This window comes from Nematolebias whitei, chromosome 12, assembly GCF_014905685.2.
Source record: "Nematolebias whitei isolate Nwh7 chromosome 12, NemWhi1, whole genome shotgun sequence".
NCBI lineage: Eukaryota > Metazoa > Chordata > Actinopteri > Cyprinodontiformes > Rivulidae > Nematolebias > Nematolebias whitei.
This window is the reverse complement of record NC_056509.1, coordinates 21,005,553-21,012,971: the sequence shown is the minus strand read 5'-3', so window position 1 is coordinate 21,012,971 and position 7,419 is coordinate 21,005,553. Positions and strand designations below refer to the sequence as shown.

The 7,419-nt window shown below is 41.9% G+C and overlaps 1 protein-coding gene across 1 annotated transcript in view; it reads right to left on the bottom strand.

The window, feature by feature from the left end:
• The window catches only part of LOC119417841 (centrosomal protein of 128 kDa), a 166,813-nt gene that overhangs the window by 135,026 nt on the left and 24,368 nt on the right, over window positions 1-7,419 (bottom strand). The window lies entirely within an intron of this gene.

Sequence of the window (7,419 nt, the reverse complement as noted above, 5' to 3'; positions counted from 1 at the left end):
AAAAAAAAAAAAAAAAAATATATATATACATATATATATATATATATCCACACTATTTTTTTTACTATAATTTAGGAGTTAAAGTAGCAGCCAGGTGCTGTAATGAAATGTATGGATTAACTGATCATTATCAGTGTGAGGACCTCTATAAAAGCAGGCGTTGTGTCAGGTTGCTGCTCCAGAGCATTCAGGTGTGTGTTAATACAACAGACAGGCATCAGCAATTACCTTAGAGAAGCAACTGTCGCTGCCTATCAATCTGAGAAGGGTCAAAGGTCATTTCTAAACCATTTGGAGTCTGTGATTTTAAAAGAAGAACAAGTAGAAAACTTTTAGGACAGCTGCCAGACTTCACTGAAGTGGGCAGTCGAGCAAAGTCAAATTGTGCCAAGCATAGAAAAATAAAATTAAATAAATAAAGGAAGATAAAACAAGACATCCATTTCAGACGCTACTGTCCTGTACTTGGAGGTTAAACTTCATGATGTGACACTTTGAAAAATACCTTACAAATATAGCTTGTTTTAATGGCTGCAAGGTAAAGATCGTTTCTGTCTGAAAAGGACAGGGCAGCGTGGATGCATCTAAATAAACAAGAAGACAGCTCTGCACAGACGAGACTGACCGTCAGGTTCGGTGCAGGAGATTTAGGTGCATCTTGCAGGACCTGGATACTATGCAGTTGTTGAGGACCATGAACTCCTGCAGAACAGAGGATTTAAGAGTTCAGTGTGAGGTCATCTGTCTGACAGCTGAAACCAGGATCCAACTGGGTCACGATGCAAACGAACAATGATCTCTAACAGCATCAAATGAAAAGGCTGAAAAAGAAAAGACTTAAAACTATGATCCAGCCAAAGTCCAGACCTTGATCTGAGATCCTGAAGAAATCTGAGGAGAAACAACTGCCCACAAAACAACATGGACTTTACTTTGTCCATGACTGTATTATGCACATGAAGCTTTCCTTTCTTTGTCTCTCGGTAAAGTTTCAGGACAGATTGTGTTTTCTTCCTGGACTGAAGCGAAGCAGCTGTGGAGGCGACACGGATCAGTCCTGACAGGTCAAATATGAGCCCGCTGACATTAACACCAACGTTCTGAAGGGCGTACACATGCAACACTCATGCATGAACCTAAAGAAAGTGTTTGTGTACAGAGGTGTGTGCACACATGTGGCAAAGCTCCAGTCAAAGGAAAGTTTGCAGAAAAGGGGGGGGGGGGTAATCATTCATATTCAGTGGGTGCACAGGAGCATTAGCACCACAGTCAGGTGCATCCTGGGAACCCACGGGGAAAACGTGTCTTCCAATTTCTTTTATGTGTGATTTCCTGTTGGGTTCTAAAAATCACCTTATGAGCTACATTTTTAAAACATTATTTTTAGTTGCACAGCAGGTGGACTGTAGTGGACAACAGATGACTTTAATGTGAAAATACAACTGCATTTAGAAAATAAAAAATGAGTAGATGATGGATTTAGAGTGATATTTAAAAATAATACATTTAATTTGATGAAAAAAACATAATTCTTTTATCATTCTTGATTGTTTTCTGTTGCTTGCAAGGACAGTAGTTGCCAGTGAACATAAGCCGTTCTGCAGTTTTTCTGTTTTTTACCAGTGATAGTCCTGGAAGCTTGTCTCCTTTAGGTGGTGCAGGGGGACATTTTGCAGACACTTCATGCATGTCTTGCCATTTCAGCCCTTTTTCATGCATCTTTCTGAATGCTTGATGTCCATCTCTGCATGTGCCTGGGCCTTGTCTGTGAACTGATGGCTCTGGTTGATTTTTCATTCAACCTTTATTTTTACAGACTAGTCTCATTGAGCCACGAGGACTCATTTACAAGAGAGACCTGTTCCAGACAGAACTTATAAAGTACAAACAATAACAATAAACTACAGTGAAAATGCAGTTAAAATGAGAGTAGTGTATAAAACAGCAAATCAGGGTGCAGTAAAACAAGGTGAAATACTAAAAACAAGAACATATCCGCTTTGATTTTTCTATTGACTTTATCAAATGTGTGAAACTCCTTAAAGAAATCAAGGTGGACAACTTCAGTTCCTGTTGCAAGATGTTCCAGATGCAGGAGCTGAGTAGGAAAAGCCTTTTTGCCAAGTTCAGTCTGCACTGAGGGAATGCTGCAGGTAATGATGTCCTGAGAGTGCATGTTGTAACTGCACTGACAGTGTGACATGTGGGAGGAGATATAAGAAGGTAACAGACCAAGGAGGGATTTATAGATGAAAATGAACCAGTGTGAGAGACTACGTGTAGATAATGATGACCACCTGACCAAGCAGTACAGGGTACAGTGATGGTACGGTAGTTACAACCGTTATGAATCTTAGCACACCATGGTAGGCAGCATCCAACATTGATAGATCCTTGTTTTGGTTGGTGGCTGATACTCTTCTTCACTGCTAGTATCAAATGAAGGACTAGCCAACAGCTCTTCAGCCAGGTGCAATTTGAAGTCCCAGTACTGTTGGGTATTCATAGCTTATTGATTATATATATATGTATATATAAATATATAATGAAATTGGTGTTAGGTTAGGGAGGGGGGCCCTGTGAGCTTCAGTGCCCAGGGGCCCCTGGGATTGTTAATCTGGCCCTGCTGATGTGCCAAATGATTTCTTGGGTGTTTAGTGACTCCTGTAGTTTGCAGTTGTCTTTGATTTGTAAAAGTTGCCATGTCTTCAAAGACTTTGTCATCAATGTACTGTGAAAAGTACTGGACTGGACTCCAGTGTTCTCACATGTTAGGATCATGTTCATGGACAGGAAGTCCAAGTAGCACAGGTGTAAATCTATTATGATGGATGGAAAAAAAAAAGCACAAGTACTAAAATACTAATACAGCAATAATCTAATGTGATAATAGAATTGGATACATCGGAACAAAATTGAACATACAAGGTAGTCCCGGCCCACAAAGCACTGCTCCCTTTCTGACTCTGAGTCTGTCTCTTCATCAGAGACTCCTGCATCTTCTTCTTCTCCTTCTTCATCATCTTCTGTCCCAGGCTGATACTCATCCTCATTTGACAGCCCAAAATCTGAATGTCCCTCAAATATTTGGTATAAAGTCCTCTCTGCTTCACTTCTTTGTCCTACAACAATTCTGACTCCTTATAAATACATTATAATGTTCCTGGTGTCCACTACAATCGACATTCATAAATTGACATGACTGAAATAACTGAACTGATCCCCGAGCATCATTGACATGTTAATAAACAAGACCATAGTGTTGGTTCCCAGCATGCAAACCTGTCACATTCACACCACTGGGAATCCCAGTTGTCCTCTACAGAGTACTGCAGGGTTTCATAGCGTAACTCAAAATATTTAAACAAATTAATAAAAAATACAGATGAAGAAATTGCTCACTATAAAGGACACAATGGGCTGGGTCTCATGTGCACTTAATTCACATTTGTGTCTCAGTGCGAGGAGCGCGCCTCCTCCTGTTTCTCCGCTTCATGGCTCAGCAGCCAGCGCTTTCAGTTACCTCCTTTAATTAACTTCCAAGATATGAATGCGCTAATCTGGGTTTTAAATCTTCGCTTCCTCCGACGAAAGCTTTCACAGGCTGTCACGGCTGAATGATCGCCAGCAGGGTGGCGGTCTTGCCTGGTGGACACAGCGCCACCTAGGGATCAGATCCAGCAGTTCATTTCACAGTTTGTCGGCAGATCGAGATGTTCTCGAATCGAAGCAACAAAACTCAGGAGTGAGCCTTGGCCAAAGATTAAAACTGCAGCTTGGGAGGCGTTCAGGCGTCGTGAGGCCAGCGGAGGCTCCGTGTGGCTGAACGTCGTCCGTTCGTGTCACTGAGGGAGGTTCAGGACTCGGCGAGTGTGTCCCATTCATCTGCCCCCAGGGCGACTGGATGCAGAGAATTCTAACAAAGCAATTAGGACCTCATCTCTGTTCCCCGGAGTGAGCCCCTCTGCACAGCCTTCAGCCTCGTGCCAAGCACCCCCCCCCCCACACACACACACACACTCACACACACACACACACACACACACATACACACTCTTGTTCAGGCCAGATGGAAAGCGAGAAGCTCTGGGGTGTGGGAATGAAAACTTCAAACCTTTTTCAGCAGCTGTGAAGGTGACTGCAGCGACAGGAGAATGAAAACATGAGAAGTGGTTATGGCAGATACTTGTTGATGGGGTCCTCAGAGACCAAAGGCGAGGCAGGGGGGTGGTGCGTCTAGCTCCAGACAACTTCATGGTTTGGATGCAGACACAACTCAAAACGGCAAACTGACCTTCTCCTCACGACTTTGGAAACTAATCAGCTCGATTTACACTGCTTCATGGGAGAGAGGATCACATTAGAGCTGCTGGTGTGGGTCACCCAGAAGAACCACAGCACTCTCCACATTCAGGACTGGGTTAGGCTACTGGTATTTTTGCAGATTACGTTGGTGATTTACAGTAAAGGGTTAAAACTTTAACTTTTAAAAAGATAATGCAAAGCTCCAGCATGTAGGAGATGATAGCACATGTTCTCATTTGCAACAAGCAAATCCTGAAACGTCAAATAGGTTGAAACAGTGACACCTGAAAGGATCTCTCTTGGTCCATCCATCCGTTCATACCTGGTCTGTTTATGGAGGCAGCTGGTTCAGGTCAGAGCTTTATAGTTCCTGCAAAATGTTGTGGGTTCTTTTGAAGACAGGATGTGACCTTTAGCCCCTTAACATTAGATAATGACCCCACTACTCTCTCCATGACCTCTGTGACCTGTCAGAACATGGTTAGATTGTGTCTCAATTTGAAAAGTCATGTTGGTGCTTCACAGTTCTCTGTGTCTCTGAAATGATTTTCTACTTTCCTCTGGTGAGGGTGCAGCCACCCTGCCAGGATTTGTTTCAGATCAAGCCAGAATTCAGTTCTGACCTTGTCACCGTCACAGTCCATAAGGTCAGCAGGGCTTGAGATTCTCAACGACCAAACCGTGCACGTGAACCCAGAGAATTTAGAATAAAGTAGATGCCACTTCCTGCATTCTGGTGTATTTTACAAAGGTTTATCACAGAAGATTAACATGAAGCAAAAGATGTAAACTCTGTTTTTATTGAAATCTCTATGTCTGCGAAGAGTTCGTCTGCAGCTCTGCAGGTAAGGGGCGTTCACTTCAGGACAAACTGAGGTCTCTGATTGGTCAGATGTTGACGCGTCTACTGAACTGATTGACAGGTGGCGGGACTCGTGCAAAAAAAAATCATAGATTTTACTGAATCGTTGGAGCGTCATCATTTATTCAATATTTATTCAATATTTTGGTGAATCTAAAGTTTGAGAGTTTCCTCACACAGTCCTAATGATGGTTTCTTTAGTTTTCAGAGGTGCTGTATTAAAATTTAGGGGCGCTTGAGCACCCCCAAAAAGAGGTTAAAATCACCACTGGAGCCAGTTCAGATTTATAATTTACTTTAAACACGTTTTCATTCAACCTTTATTTATGCAGGTTTTATTAATGTATTAAGTGCAGGATCATTTCTTACCTTACTAGTTGTTTAGTATATAAACAGCATGAGTGCGCCTCCTCATCCTCCCCCCTGCTCCGCAGTGTGGGACAGCAAGCGCCGCTCTGAGTTTTTGGCCACACTTAGAACAACTTGCCTAATATTTAGCACTTTGTCACTGGTTTAGGAAAGAGTTGCTCTCAATCCTCCTGCTCAGTTCAGAAGAGCGTCCTGGTCGCTCCGACATCTCTTCAAATACTCTGACTGCACAACAAACAGCTTCATGATCATCATCTCTTTTATGCAGTTCAGGTAACTCCTGCAGGGATTCACACATCAGATCGTTCACAAAAGCACAGGAACTTATGCGTAGTGCAAAACGTTTCATTATCTTTTTGCGTTTTTAATCAAATTGCCCATGACTTTGAACTTTTAGGGGCAGAGATTTTTTAAGAGTAGAAGAAGAAATGACAGCTCCCAAGGTGATATTAGGAAGCTTGTTATGTTTAAAATGAGTAATTATTTTCAGTTTACTATCCGATATAAGTTTTATTCCTTCAAGGCAGTCATATTTGTTCAGAACTTTATTATTAGTAATCCTGAGTTTCTGGATCCAAGCAAACAGTTACTGAAACACACCCTGTCAAAATAAGAGAGTTCCTGGATCCTGTTCCGGCAGGATCCGGCTCACGTTAAGCACTGGTTAAGAGCAGTGCTGCTATGATGATAAATCACTAAAACCTCATTACTGAAACTTTGTGGATGCTCCCTCCATGACCGGTCACTTATAACGAGGAGCCAACTGTGTTCATAATGTACAGATGAAAACCTCAGAGACCCTGGAAAGGGTCCATGTTTACTCAGACATCATAGCAGGCTCATCCATGTGATGGTGGACTAGAGAGGTCAACTGAAGGCACCAATCAGAGGTCTGGACCACCTCAGCTGCCTCCTTTCACTGTGGAGGAGCAGTGTCTCTATTTCCATCATAACAAGCTCTGAAACTGAACTCTGTGCAGGGAACTCATTTTTGCTGCTTGTTCATGAGATTTTATTCTTTTGACCATGATCCAGATATCATAATCATACTTGAGGGTTGGAGTGAGATGGACCAGTAAAACATACACCGTATTTTCCAGCGTACAAGTTGCTCCGGAGTACAAGTCTCATCAATCAAAAAAAGCATCCATCCATCCATCGCGTCTGGAGCTGCTAGCTCTCCAGCGTTCCTCCGCCTTAACCAGCTGAGCGAAGCGAGCGTGCACGGGAGGACTCACTGTTGCAGTTCTTAGAAATTTAAAGCATCAGTCAAAAATTGTGTTATGAATATGGAAAAAAGTATATAAGTTGCAGAACTGGCAATTTTATGCAAAAAAAAAGTGACTTATATGCCGGAAAATACGGTACTTCCTCTTCCTTAGCTCCATCTTTAACGCTACAGACCAAAGCAACTTCCTCATTACTGCAGACACAATCCTGGTGAGATAGTAGCTGAGAGTCATCTTCAACATGACTGTGAGAGATCTTTATTTAAATCTTTGGCCTGACAGACATTCTTTCAAATAATGCTTCTTTCATTTTTATATGATTGCATCATTGTCAGATGTTTACATTCAGCATCAACTCTTTCAGTAATTAAAAAATGGTGGAACTTTGACATTGAATGATGAATATTATGAGCAATAAGTTATAATTATCCTTATGCATGTTTCTTTATATCACATGCATTCATCAGATAGTGCACGCTGTATTTGGTTAGCCTTCAAACTAAAGATGAGCTGAGTGAAGCTGACACCCCACCCACTTCCAAAATTAAAGCAAATAGTCTGAATGGTTAGTGCTCCGTTAGTGCTGGTTTGTGCCGTTAAAATTTTTGTTTGTGCTGCTTTGCTTTCTGAGATATTAAAGATTAATTTTTAGCT